Source organism: Larus michahellis, chromosome 2 (genome assembly GCF_964199755.1).
Source record: "Larus michahellis chromosome 2, bLarMic1.1, whole genome shotgun sequence".
NCBI lineage: Eukaryota > Metazoa > Chordata > Aves > Charadriiformes > Laridae > Larus > Larus michahellis.
The window spans coordinates 17,278,194-17,293,581 of record NC_133897.1 but is presented as its reverse complement, the minus strand read 5'-3'; the positions used below and the strand labels follow the sequence as shown (position 1 = coordinate 17,293,581).

The following is a 15,388-nucleotide window of genomic DNA, read 5'->3' as shown; positions in this document are numbered from 1 at the left end:
ATACCATCCAAGAAAGCACGCATGACTATTCTGTGCCAACCAGTACTAACTTATACAAATTTTTGAAGTTTATCTATTAACTTTTGATTATTAATAAACATTTTAGAAATGGTCTTTCTGGTGTTTCACGTATGAAATGTTATGAAGTGACAACTCAAGTAAACTGTTTTCATTGTTGAACAGCATACACTTTAAAACATCACTTAGACAAAAAAAGGCTTATACCGCCCAAGCCAATTATTTCTCCCATCACCAAAATCTCACTGCAGTAAACAAAGAAATTTAACAGCGAGGTGAAAAATACCTGGAAGAAATTAAGGACAGGACAGACGTAAATGATGCTAATCAAACACACCAAACTGTTACAGTTTCAGCATCTCACCTAAAGCAAAAGAACATGCCCTGAGCTGGTCAGAAGTGCAAAATCCTGCACTGGACTGAACTTACAGTATGAATAACCCTCACAGCAGCTGCTGATCAAACCTGGCTTCCTTTATACTTAGGACATCAAAAAGGCTTCACTCAATCCTCTTGGAGCAGCTCTGACCACAATTATTTCCAGGCTTGTCACTTTCATGCTGCTGAAATTAGCTACTGAACCAAGAAACTCAACATGCCCCAGCTAACAGGCAAGCTGTGCATTTACACTGTTCATCAGCAAAAAATACGGGCAGATTTGTTCTCAAATCTGACCAGCATGCTCCAATCGTGACCTGGTAAGTCCTAAGGAGAATAGAGCACATACATACGATGCTTTTGACAACTTGCCCTACTATACTAGCTGCTTTTTCATTATATTCTGATTAAGCGCACAATAAGATACATTCCTTCTGTTTCAAATCCCATCTCTCTAGAAAATGGAAAGAGCTACTACAATTACCACTAGAATACGAAGACCCAAAGCAGGAGGCAACATGGTTTTCTAAAACAGTAACACAAGATTAAGGAGCGTCATCTCAAGGAAAATCAGAAGACTTATCACTATCTTCCCCTCCAGATTACTGTATAAGTAACACTTTCGCATCACAAGAAAAAAGAAATATTCCTCAGGCTCCACAAAGTATTAAATACATCATTATAGATATACGACAACAGAGAGTTGTTACGACTTTCAAATATAGCAACCTGCGATCAAAATCAGTGCAAATTACATCACATTTATGTTTTTCTAATCTATAAACTATATTCTGGCAATGCATGCTCTTGAAGTGCAGGTAGATGATGAGTGAAAAAAAGAGATGTGAGAAAAATAAACAAACGAGTAATTGTTCTACTAACTAACAAATTACACAAGGTGTTTTCAGAAATGGCCCCTTAATCACGGCAAAGATAAAATGCTTCCAGCCTTAAAAGAAAAAACAACAAAAAAAACCACAAAAAACCCAAACAAACTAACCAACCAAAAAGGACCCACTAACTTTTGAAGCATTCTGCTCATTACAAAAGTGAAGAGAAATAATCAAAGCAACAAATTTCTGCAGGATCTCACAAACATCTGGCATCCACCTGCTTATGCAAAGACTGGCAACACGTAGTGGTGGCTTTAAAATGCATATTTTTGAAATAGCGACAATCCCCAAATAGCAAAGCTTACTATTTTGATGTTCCAACCCTAAATAATGTTTAAAAGTTGACCATCATTTTAGGCTTATCATCCCTGACAGAGTACCTCTCAGTTACTGAAGTTTTTCTGCCTTGACAGGGGAATTCCATTTTTAAGATTCATACAGAGAAAATGTTTCGGTATAAATCACGGCTATTCTAAGCCAGGAAAATGTCCCACAGGTCACTAAGCTACCATCTTTCAGACGAGTTCTCCATAATTAAGGTATCAATTATCATTTCACAGGCATATTTTATTTTATAAATAAACTCTGTTTCCACAATTTGAGCTGTGGGAAAGAATGCCTGCGTCAATGCACCAACCCTTGCAGCACGGCAAGTTTTGAACTGAATGCCAACTCTAAGTGCTATAATATGGATTCTAGCAGAGAGAAAAAAAGGAGGAAGATTTCCCTCTCACCCCCCAGATTCCCACAAGCCTCCTGAATCTTTTTATTCCTGTCACGGCACCTCCCTGACATCTGCTCTTTGCTGCTCTAGAGCCAAATACAACAAATTTAAGTCAATCTGTTGCTAAACACACCAAAAGTAAAAACTGCAGCCTCCATTAAATGGAGTGAAAAGGACATTTCAGTGGGAAGGAGCAAAAGCTGATCCTGTAGTCTTTTCCTGCTGAACACTGCTTTTGATGCATTTATCGCAGACTTTTGTATTTGAGTTTGATAGAGACTGAAAGCAAATATAGTTTCTAGGAGTTGAACCATGCCAAGAGAAAAGACTGGCAGAGCGACAAGCATGCTCATTTAATTAAGATACCCCCACTGCTATTTTTTATGACTTTTTACATACTTGCTGGAAGACACAGAAGGCCAGCGTTAGCTCATCTCACCCTCTTTAAATATTCTATCACTTTAGGTACAGAACAAACTTGTGTACTGACTTGGATTAAATTACTGCAGGAACACCTACGTAATGCATCAGCCCAGGCAACAGAAAAATTGAAGCTGAACAGCACAGTGTCTCATGAGTGGAAAGTCACAAAAACAACTGCCCTACACAATTTCTCTTCAAGTACGTGAGGACTTAGACTTTACTACCCAAAACTTCTTCCTCAATGTCCCCACTTACAAGAAAAACAAAGTATATCAGTGGATACTCCCAAGAGAACTAGACATAGTACCTAGTGGGCATTTCACCTAGATATAATCTAACACAGGGATCAGGGAGCAAACAAATTAGTGAGATGTTATAACCATTTCTCCTGTAAACAAACGTAATTCCTTTACTCCCACCATCAATACACGGTTTTCAGGTGAGCTTTAACAAAAATCGTAATGGTAAAAATAATCCTATAAATGACAAAAAGCTGAGGGGTTATGTTCTTTCAGGAAAAAAGGTAACCTGAGCCTGTGTAAATATTCTTGCACTCTAAATTATCCTATTTCTATTAGAATTTTCCTAAATTCAAATTATCCCTAGACTGCAGAGCTCACTGTCTTATCAATTTAATAAAAAAAATAAATCCTTTCTCAAGTTTCCTTTCTCAATTTGCCACCTTAATTTCACAGAACGTCCCCTTACTCTTATAGCATGAACCAACGGAACAAAAGCTCGTGAATTACTTTTCTCAAACCATTCATCATTCTGTGCACTTGTGTTATACTTCATCATATTCATTGCCTTTCAAAGGCTAAACAATCTTTTTTTTTTTTCAATTTATCTTCATACAAGCAAATTTCCATCCCAGTAGATCACTCTTTTAGCCTTTCCTCTGCATCTCCTCTCCTCTACACCTTCCTTTTTAGAGGAGGCATCCAGCACCACATACAGTGTGATGGCATGCTATATGACAGTAAGATATTGATTTTTACCATAGTATTTTATTCCCCATGCTATTCTCCATCACACTTTGTTTACTCTGATTTCACGTACAAACACAGATACCAGGAGTTAACAGAGCTCTCAGAAACAAGATTATTAACACACAGCCCCCTACTTTGAATATGTGACACTAGCAACGTGTGAAGACTTATCATTTCAGGACAGATAGTCTTTGCTTTTTTGTCCTTCAGCACAATTTCTTGCTCATATTTCACCCATTACAGTCCACAAATCTTTGTGATACGCCCATCAGAATATCTTCCCAGAAAGAAAATCCCTGGTTTACAAGAGACCATAAACACAGACTAAGCAAAGGTAATTGCCCTAAACCGCAGACGTGGACTTTTCACCTTTAGGTCTTCAATAAGGCACCAAGTATGCCTCAGCGTAACAACAAGTCTGTAATGTAATACAGACCTGCCCTTTGAAAAATTAAGACTTTAATAGAAAACATAACACATGTATATATGGAAGACAAGATCATTCTACACACCACTTACCCTACAGAAACTACGGAAAACATACCATCCCTGAACTAACTTACTAAAATACCATAAAATATGATAGATAATGTATTGACCCTTAAGGGGTACATAACCAGACAAAAATAGACAAAAGTTTCCAAGAAAAAGGTGCATTTGAGGATCTGCAATCACATCTGCCTTCTGGAAATGAAAAAAACCAAGCGAATCAAAAGTCTAAAATTTTTGTCTCGATCACGAATGGTACTGTAAAGTTTCTTTAATATTGCCATTTAGGGAAAAACATAATAGAGTGATTGACTCAACTCTGTTCTTAAACACTCTGCTAAAAGAACAAACTATTTGTGAAAATAACAAAAACCAGCTGAAAGCATTTGGGTGGTCTCAGTTTCAGTCCTGTAATACAGAACAGTCCCTTCTTTCCAAATCCAATACCAATTTGCTTTCCTTCTTCAGTAATGCCTCAAAATGTGTTGATGACAAAAGCAATAAAACCCACTGAACATACATATTATTAATTTAGAACATTTTACTAGTAGACTGACAACTTAAAAGAGCTCGATTCATCATACACTACACAGAGCACTGTCATATACACAACAGAACTACGCAGGCTTTTATAGACTGATCCTTTTTGATTCCCTAACAGTATTTTGGGGGTTCATATACTTTTACCTTTAGGACAGTGCATATCATTAGCGTTGACTGGTGTTGGACTGAATGTTGATATTTAAACTTTATTGCCTTGCTTCCTAAAACCACGGATCTACCTTATTTCTTCACCACCTGTTCTGTTTTGACTGAGCTGAGCAAGACCAAGTGCTGTCAGAAGCTCATGTCTTGGTGTACATAGCACTACTTCATTTAAACAGCAGCCTGATACAAATCTGAGATTACAGGCACTCACAGAAAATTGGCAGACTGTAACCTCCCTTAGGGAGGCTAACCAGTCAAGGATGGCCAAAAAACCTATCAAAATTAAGTTTTGTATCATTACTATTTAAAACATGCAGAAGACTGAACTGTGCTCAAAACTACACAAATCAGTAACAGGAACATACCGATTTTCTATGGTTCATCCAAAAGAACCACAAACATACGTGTAAGAAAAGTGGCAAAGAAGCATGGGTACAACAGAAATGACATTGGTCTAAGCTGTAATCTGTCACCATGCACCATTTTCAGAATGTAGTCCCTAGCCAAAGGTCCTTAAAAGAGGTGAGAGTCCCTTGCAATTGTCCTTACAACAGAGGAATAATGCACCAAAAACTAAGACAACACACCTTTAGGGGTTTGCTTGGTTTGGTTTCTGCTTTTGCGTCAGGTAAAACCATTAAATACTTCCTACAGACATTTCAGATGCCAGTTACAGATAACATAGGATTTCACATGGAAGACTGAGTATGGAAATGTTGCTCTGACTGATCTGCCAGCCAAGATCAAACAAACAGCAAAAATTTTCCATGAAACTATAACTTAGAAGCCACCTAATATCCCAACCCAATTTCACTGATAGGGTCTAGCAAGTCTGCCAGGAGCAGCTTCTTTCCACCACAACTCCTATAGCTATCAAACAAATTTTCCGAGTTGCTTTTCCCTCTCTTTTGCACCTGCCTCTCCTGGCAAACACCCAAGCAAGCCACATGAATAATCCCACCTCCCTGCCTCCCCAGGGATTTGCTGCAAGAGAGGCATTTCAGCAGGGCCAGGACAGCCTTGCTCTGAAGCTCATCTCAGCACGTGACCCCTTCTTGGCATTAACCATGATACTTTTTCTAAATCAGCAATCGTGGGCTTAGACTTTTCTGAAAAACAATAAAGGGCTAAGCCACAGAATGAAACTACTGGACACATACACAGAAATTAATATCCTATGGCAGCCTCTAAAAGTAAGAGTTCAAAAAATATATACGTTCATTACTTAATATGACATAATTTTACCTTTATATACTCCCATGAAAAAAACCCTCATCAATCTGTCAAAAAAATTAAGTGAAGGGACTACAATGCATTACAACTCTGAGAGATGCACTGAGTTACATATTGCATTCTTTCCTTTTCATTTGTGCAATAGTTGAAAGTATACTGATGGCTCAGTACTAAGCCTGTTCTGGTATCAGGACAGCGGGGAGCCTCCCTTCAGGCAAGGCTTTCCATACTGTACACCCTTCAAAAAGATGCAAGAAGGAACCAATGATAAAAAGAATAGGTCACAGTTTAGGTGAGGAAATAGTTCTTTCTTAAAACGGTAAAAGACTGAAGTGACAAACAAAAGGTAGTCTTTCCTTAATCTATGCACTTTTGCATCTTTATTTAATACACAGTACAGTCCTACCACAGTTAGTTTTATGGTGTTTTGATTACATTTTTGACATTAATTAGGAGCAGTACTCCCCAAAGGGTTAGTACTGGGTCCAGTCTTATTCAACATATTCATCAATGACACGGATGAGGGAACAGACTGTATTCTCAAAAAGTTTGCTGATGACACAAAACTGGGAGGGGTGGCTGACACACCAGAAGGCTGCGCCACCATTCATCGAGACCTGGACAGGCTGGAGAGTTGGGCAAAGAGGAACCTAATGAGGTTCAACAAGGGCCAATGTAGGGTCCTGCACCTGGGGAGGAATAACCCCATGCACCAGTACAGGTTGGGGGCTGACCTGCTGGAGAGCAGCTCTGCAGAGGGAGACCTGGGAGTCCTGGTGGACAACAAGTTGACCATGAACCAGCAATGCGCCCCTGTGGACAAGGCCAATGGTCTCCTGGGCTGCATTAAAAAGAGTGTGACCGGCAGGTCGAGGGAAGTCATCCTCCCCCTCTGCTCTGCCCTGGAGAGGCCACATCTGGAGTACTGTGTCCAGTTCTGGGCTCCCCGGTTAAAGAAAGACAAGGAACTACTGAAGAGAGTCCAGCAAAGGGCTACAAAGATGAACAAGGGAATGGAGCACCTCTCTTACGAGGAAAGGCTGAGAGACCTGGGTCTGTGTAGCCTGGAGAAGAGAAGACTGAGAGGGGATCTCATCAATCTTTACAAATATCTAAAGGGCGGGTATCAAGAGTATGGGGCCAGATTCCTTTAGTGGTGCCCAGTGACAGGACAAGAGGCAACAGACACAAACTGGAACACCATAAATTCTGTCTGAACGTAAGGAAAAACTTCTTTCCCTTGAGGGTGCCAGAGCACTGGAACAGGCTGCCCAGAGAGGCTGTGGAGTCTCCTTCTCTGGAGACATTCAAAACCCGCCTGGACGCGTTCCTGTGCAACCTGCTCTAGGCGAACTTGCTTTGGCAGGGGGGTTGGACTAGACGATCTCCAGAGATCCCTTCCAACCCCTGCCACTCTGTGATTAAGACATGTTGCTCCATAAACCATGATAACATTTCCTACAACATTTAATTAGGCTATAAATACCCATGGCATAAGTCCTTTAAAAAAAAATAATGCTTGGATATTACTTACACTAGGTTGAATCAGCTTATTAAGGACAAACCAATACCTGTAAATATAGTACTATAATAAGTCAAAGACACACTTAATTAAAAAATATCACATGAAGAACTGCACAGTTTCTACCCAGCTGTTCTGTGTGTTTTCATGAACAATGACGAGACCAATAGCAGTGCAGAGCAAATACAATACAAAGACGACAGCATTCTCCAAATGCCATTTTAAGCTGAAAGTAATAATCTGTTTGTTACACTAGTAAGAGAAAGCAGGTAATCAAAAAATTATCATAACTTTTTATTTTCAAATCAACAACAAAAAAATCATTAAATATCAACAACATATTATTTTTAATTGTTACACTGTGAAGAAGTTTGCATTTCATTCAACCTCCATAACAACAACATGCAAATACACTTCATGAGAAAGTGCTCAACTATTATTCAAGCATCGCTGTTCTCTTATTTGCCAATGTTAGTCCTGTAAAAATATATGTTCATGGTTTAAATTTTGTTTTAAAAAGTCTTTTTAAGTAAAAACACATTCTGGATATCTCTAAGTGAATTATAATGATAAACATGAAGCATTAAGTCTAAGCAAATAAAGACAAAATCTTAACTTGACTGCAGATGAGGATGAACATCAAAACATCTTTTACTGTTGCTGAACCACTAATATTTTTTATGGAAATTCTGCAAACAATTAGTTTCACTGGAATACACTCCCACTGGAGTACACTCTCAATGACGTTAAAAAATTTTAAAATAAACCAACAAACAGCAACTCAAACACAGAAATAAAACCTGTCTACGTAAGAAGGAAAGTACACAGATTGCAAATGAATCTTTTTCTTCGTTGATCACATTTAACCAGAACACTGAAAAGCAGATTCCGAAAAACTCTGTAGTGTTTTCTCAGAAAAAGCATATAAACTCTACGGAAAGGACACACTGAAAAATTTCCATTAAAGGATGCAAAATTAAAATGCATCAGCTACCTAAGGCTGTCTGCATCTACTCATGTAACCTGTGCTAAACATGCAGTAGCTTACCACAATCAAAAGCAGGTAACCTACCCACATCTACCATTGGAAAGAACCCTAGCTTACCGTATGTCTTTGTGTTCAGACAGACTTAGAATCTAAAATTAAAGCATTCTGCAAGGACATTAACCATATTCTTTCAACATACCCACCTTATACATCCTGCTGCTGCTATGCCCAATGAAGTATCTCGTCCATCTTAATTCCTGTTTCAAGGAAAACAAAAAACATAAAGTCCCCATATCTCAGGAAATGTATTCAGCAAAGGACAGAAATCATATTAAATAAAAAACAGAGGCGTATATTTCAGAAAGTGAATAAACAAGAATTCTACTAAAAAATGTTTGCTCTCAACAGATCAAATGCAGTTGCGTCTCCTCTGAGGCTCACCTTATATTAAAAATATTTAAGATTAGAAATTGCAATAATAACTATTTGAATAAATATTGCTGAAGTAACTGATGAAGTTCTCACATTACCAATTTGACCACATACTTTTAAAACTCTGTATGCTTCTATAATTGTAACTGCAGTAATATTTTCGGCCAAACTTCACATCAAAGTTGTACTTTGATCACTTGACCATTTCACTTTGACCTGACAACATCTATCTCATTAGGTGCAAATAAATAAGTGAAACCATCACCAGTTTCATACAGACATTTAAAACGTTAAACCACTTCCATAAATAACATATTACCTCTGCACATAAACTTCCTCGAAACACCCCAAGTCACAGAAGAACACTCCTTCCGCCTAATGCTGCATAATCATTGAACCTGTACATCAAAAACATATATGACAATCACTGCGTATACCTAAAATTTCAGGTGAGAAGGTCAGAAATACCTCATGACACATTGTCACTATCATTGCTAGTTCTGATAGTCTCACAAATGGGATGCAGAGGATACATAGGAAACTAGTATTTCCTTCATGAATGCTTTGAACAAATTTTAGTTTCCCCAAAATCAATTGCTTCAACAGCCAAAAAGTTAAAAACATTTGAACCATACTATAGTGCTAGTTTTCTTCTGATCCTCCAGTTATCATTACCCAAGAATAGTTTTTAATTAAAACACTAAGAACATTATATCAGATCACCAAAAAAATTTTAAACATAAACCATAACCGTCATAAGCATTTTTCCTTCCTTTTCCTCTCTTTTTCACAAACTTTAAATTTGAAACAAATCCAATCCTTCTAGCTACTGAAGCAGAAAAAAATGTGCACTCATCCCTGAAATATATATTAGACTTTGCATAAAAATAACTGTAAAACAAAATTAACTTAAAGTAATAAAAAAAATAGCTACAATAAGGTTAGACACAAAAAAAACCCCACACCTCAGTGTTTTGGTTGCTGAATAGTCCTGTGAAAAAAACAAATTCTGCACACAGGAACTACTGTGATCTAAGAGCACTGTGCATTTACCTTTATGTTATCCATCTTTTTCCTTTTTATTACAGAATAATAATATGAAAGACCATTTTTAATGGCATGTTACAGGTTGAAATAAATCAGTACAAGCAAATTCAAGACTGTAATTTCTAAATTAAGGCAGCTAAACTACACAGATTTAAAGGCTAGAAAGATATAGTGAACCTGGAGAAAGGAACCAAGCACACGGCAGTACGAGTCAAAGAGCAAAAGACTGCCAATAAAAGGTAAGATATATGACATAAATTTTAATTCAGGCATAGAACTAGGTAAGTCTTTTAACAAAGCATGACTTTTGGACATAACAAATTTACACAAGCCAATGCCTCGCATTGTTTCAAATCTGCCACACAGCAGACATTACTGCAGTCTTTCCAAAACTCTCATACGCTGCTTTCAAACAATTCCTTCCTTATTTTGCCAATGCCAGCCACATCAGATCACTTAGAACTTTGGATGTATTCTTTATTTCATTCTTACCAATATAAAAAGTTCTAATGGATGCACAAGCCAGTAAGCCTCAGCACCAGCTCTGCACAAACACTACACCCACTCGATGCACTCACTTCTGCAGCCACAGAACAAAAAAAAACCCTTTGGCACTCAGGATCCTTCCAAAATCTGAGGAGCCGAGAGGACTGCGTGTAGCATCTGTACTTTTATGGAAGCAGTAGGGAGGTTTATGAAACAATGCTCAGGTCGGAGAGCTGAGAGCTCCATGCGCAGCTCAGACCCCGGCTGCCAGGGGCATCTCATACCAGACAAACGCTTCCGTGTCCCAGCCTCACCAAACCTGAGGACACCTACTGCCATCCCTCCTGCATGCAACGCTTTATGGCCACGTGTACTTAAAAAAAAAAAAAAAAAAAAGTGCAAGCGAACTGTGGAAGGAAGTTTTGCGACTTGTAGACACCTTTCTGCAGATCTTTATTGTAACTCCACACCTGTCAGCTACAGTCACACCCACTGGCTTCCTCTGTGCTGGCGGGGGGCGGACACCCCCTGGCAGCGCCGTAACGGGCGGCCCGTCACGGGTGGCCGAGTTGGCCGGGAGCTCCCACAGCGCTGGGCCGGGCCCCCGCGGCCTCCCGGGCCCAGCGCGGCAGCCGCTCCGCAGGCCGCGCACTCCCGGCCGCCCGCTCTGGGAGGCCGGCGGGCCCCGCAGACACCCCGGCGGGCGCCCTGCCAGCGGGGCCGGGCCCTCCCTGCGGAGGTTCGGCGGAACTGCGGGCTCGGGACCCGCTTTCCCCTGACTGGGCTGGCCAAGGGCCTCGGAGGCCCGGCGAGGGACCCCTGGGGCTCGCCGGGGCCGGGCCGGGGAAGGAGCCCACCTCCGCACGGCGCTGCCGCCGGGAGCCGCTGCCCCGCCGCCGCCGCCGCCTCCTCCTCCTCCTCCTCCTTCCCGGCCGCCGCCCGGCTGCTGGGCCCGGGGGGAGGGAGCGGGCGCAGCCCGTCCCCGGCGCCGCCCGCCCGCCCCCACCGCCAGCCCCGGGCCGCGGCCCCCGCCGCCGCGGGGGGAAGGGAACTTACACACGCGCCCCTCTGCGTGCCTGCGTCACGCCACGTCACGGCGACGACACGGTGTGGCGTCACGCTCCGCGGGAAGGACGTGTTGCGTGTGGGCGGCCTGTCGTCCCCCCCCCGTCACCACCGCACCGCACCGCGCAGGCGCCGTGCCGCCGCCGGGCCAGGGGCTGGTCTGGGGCGCGGGGTTGCGTGACCAGCTTCCCGGGCACCGCCGTGCCTGAGTGAGGCCTTCCCCTCCCAGCCGGCCGGGGGTGTGGGGGGAGCCGGGCTCCCAGCCGGACCCAGAGCAGAGTGTCACCGCGCTGCGGGTCAGGATTGGGGTTTTCCGTGAGGCTGGTTGGAAAAAGGAGTTGAAATACAGTAGCTGGTCTGGGAAGTGGCTGAACATGAGCCAGCATGTGCCCAGGTGGCCAAGGCGGCCAGTAGCATCCTGGCTCTTATCAGAAGGAGTGTGGCCAGCAGGACGAGGGAAGGGATTTTTCCCCTCTACTCGGCATTGGTGAGGCCCCACCTCGAATACTGTGTCCAGTTTTGGGCCCCTCGCTACAAGAAAGACATTGAGGTGCTGGAGCGTGTCCAGAGAAGGGCAATGAAGCTGGTGAGGGGTCTGGAGCACAAGTCTTATGAGGAGCGGCTGAGGGAGCTGGGATTGTTCAGCCTGGAGAAAAGGAGGCTGAGGGGAGACCTTATCGCTCTCTACAGCACCTGAAAGGAGGGTGTAGAGAGCTGGGGGTCAGTCTCTTCTCCCAAGTGACAAGTGGAGCGAGAGGAAACAGCCTCAGGTTGCACCAGGGGAGGTTTAGATTGGATCTTACAGAGCAGATCATCTTCGGTGCCCTCACAGAGCACATACAGGTCATCAGGGCCAGTCAGCATGAGTTTAGGAAAGGCAGGTCCTGCTTGACAAACCTGATCTCCTTCTGTGACAAGGTGACCCATTAATGAATGAGGGGAAGGCTGTGGATGTTGTCTACCTAGACTTTAGAAAAGCCTTTGACACCGTTTCCCACAGCATTATCCTGGAGAAACAAGCTGCCCATGGCTTGGACAGGCAAACCCTTTGCTGGGTAAAAAACTGGCTGGGTGGCAGGGCCCATAGAGTTGTGGTGAATGGAGTTAAATCTGGTCACAAGTGGTGTTCCCCAGGGCTCAGTACTGGAGCCTGTTCTTAATATCTTTATCAACGACCTGGACAAGGGGATCGAGTGCACCCTCAGTAAGTTTGTAGATGACACCAAGTTGGGTGGGAGTGTTGATCTGCCTGAGGGTAGGAAGGCTCTACAGAGGGACCTGGACAGACTGGATTGATGGGCCAAAGCCAGTGGCATGAGGTTCAACAAGGCCAAGTGCCGGGTCCTGCACTTGGGTCACAACAACCCCATGCAGCCCTACAGGCTTGGGGAGGAGTGGCTGGAAAGCTGCCTGGTGGAAAAGGGCCTGGGGGGTGTTGGTTCACAGCCAGATGCATATGAGCCAGCAGAGTGCTCAGGGGGGTGTCGGTCTCTTTTCCCAAGTAACAAGTGACAGTACAAGAGGAAACAGCCTCAAGTTGTGCCAGGGGAGTTTTAGGTTGAATATTAGGAAACATTTCTTCACCAAAAGGGTTATCAAGCACTGGAACAGGCTGCCCAGGGAAGTGATTGAGTCACTGTGGCTGCAGGTATTTAAAAGGTGTGTAGATGCAGTGCGTAGAGACATGGTTTAGTGGTTGACTTGGCAGTGTTAGTTTGACGGTTGGACTTGATGATCTTAAGGGTCTTTTCCAATCTAAATTATTCTATTATTATATGAAAGAGAAAAAATGACAATGTGACAAGTAGGATAATATGGGATTTAAGGGAAGACTGAATGGAGAAGCACGTTGGGAAGGAGGGAGGTGAGAAGGTGCAGAAGAAAGAAGGGAAGCATGGGATACATAGGTGAGAAAAGAGAAGGGAAACAACATTCAGGAAAAAAAAAGGAACCTTTTTTTTTTCCCTTCTCACCATCTGTTTTTCAACAAAACTGATCCTTGTGAGGAAGGAAGAGCCTTCTGCCTGCAGGACTTCAAAGATTCACGGGCATTGGGGCCACCTCCTTTCCCAGTACCATCCTGTGATGCAGGACTGTCTCCATCTTCACACGCTCATCTCTCGCATGTGCTTTGCCAGGGCGCCCCCACATCCTGTAAGCCCGCGCTCAGCACAGCTGCTCTGTTGTGCCGTAGCCCTTTGCTGGAAAAAGGGGGATGACGGGGAACCTCCAGCCGCTGCTGGAACAAAGAATCTGTGAAGTAGCATTGGCACAGCTCCTGGGAGGTAGGGGCAAGGGAAAGGGGGGAAAGGGGGAAAAGGTGGTTAGGCTAAGCATTTAATTCTGATGTCTTTTGCTATCGTGTGCTTAGAATCATGATGCTGCTGTGGTATTAAGTGCAAAAGCACTAAAAATGGCAAAAATAAACCAACCCAGGCCAGTGTGGGAGAAGATACAAGGAATATGGAATGCCTTCCAAATATCCACATTTCTCTACATGTACCTAAGGCTGAAATTTGAACTGTGTAGGTTTACACAGTGTGCTAACAATTACAAATATGTTTAAAATATATGTGCAGGTTTCTGCAGCTCGCTGCAAAGTGACAGCTAAGGAAGCAGATATCCTGAGTCTTTGGCCCTGAAAACTATTTTTCCCGTGTAGCCAAAAAATAAAAAGGAATTAAAAGTTTAGGCTGCTTTTCTTACTCAGGTTTCATGAAAATATATGTGAATGAGAATTAGTTATTTTGAACATAAACAGAATTTTATGAATACAGTAACTTCATCTTGGCAAATGAAATGTGAGGTGATAAAACAGGCGGATGGCTCAAAGTCATTTCAGAACCAAGATACATTTATGATACGATACTGTCCTTCAGTCGCGTGTTCCACTTGGAGGCCCTGTAACTGAAATAACTGTTCCTGTGCTTCAGAAGACTTCATTTAAAAGTCATTTACAATTTCAGCAGGAAATGAAGTTTAAAAATAAACATACTTATTCCTCACCTTTTTGTGCCTACTAAAGCTGAAGTGTTTTGCAGTTACAGAACCTATAAAATACAATGAATTTGAAGGTGAATCCTCCAAGTGTTCTTAAATTATAATTCCTTTTGAAGTCGTCCAAGTCTTAACTGTTGCTTAAGCAAAACCATTACTGTATTCAGTATGTGTACTGCCTTTCTGAACCACAAATGAGGCACAATTAGCATACAATGGTTCTTGATATATTACATGCCACTTGGAGAGACACAAAATATTCATTCTGATGTGCAAATGTGTTTGTGCCTTTACCAGCTATTAGTTTTCATTTAAAAATATAATAAAATACTATGATGGATTTATCTGTTGCAGGTGAAAAAGAAAAGAGATCAGATGACAGTATAAACTTCCATTATAGACTGTTTTCAGTATTCAGAGAAAAGATCCGTTATTTCTAATAGAGAGTATATTAATTTTCCTCAAACCTCATTCACGATAAACTATAGAAACCGTAGCAGCTGAAATGAATGTCAATCTGGAATATCAAGGTTTAAAACAATACTGGGAAAAATAATTCATTGTAACTTGTTGAAGATAATATTTTCTGTGGAGTAGCACCTCAGCATCCTAGGTGGTGATATTCTGAAGTACTGTTTCTTGAATATTTTATGAGAAAATGTATCAGTCATCTCAACTGTATTTTACAGGCTTTTGTGAATGAGTTTTTCTTAAAACAATGTGATAGAAGGAGTTTATACTTAGAATTGAAAGTAAACAGAAGTTAGTAACCAATGAACAATCAATACAATAGAAAAAAAAGCAAGCTGTGATACCTGATGGAGATATTAATTTCTCTTTTTACAGCCTACAATGGAGAAAGAGATACTGTTTTAAAGATTGCATTGGCAATGAATTAGAATAAATATTACGTAGAGAACATTCTGCCTCCATCATCTGTAAATTATAAGAGTGGTAGTGGATCATCACATAGAATAAACTGAAGAGTATACCTAC

The 15,388-nt window shown here is 41.9% G+C and overlaps 1 protein-coding gene across 40 annotated transcripts in view; it reads right to left on the bottom strand.

The window, feature by feature from the left end:
* Positions 1–11,520, bottom strand: part of ZNF438 (zinc finger protein 438) — a 65,664-nt gene extending 54,144 nt beyond the window's left edge. For 14 of the 40 annotated variants that reach the window (XR_012585431.1, XR_012585435.1, XR_012585433.1 and 11 more), the window contains exons 1-3: positions 11,188–11,376; positions 9,117–9,195; positions 8,569–8,622 (exon numbers count right to left, since the gene is read on the bottom strand). The gene's annotated coding sequence lies outside the window, so the exon portion shown is untranslated. The other 26 variants (XM_074574300.1, XM_074574309.1, XM_074574303.1 and 23 more) reach the window with 13 other exon arrangements.
* Between the last annotated feature and the right edge of the window lie 3,868 nt (positions 11,521–15,388).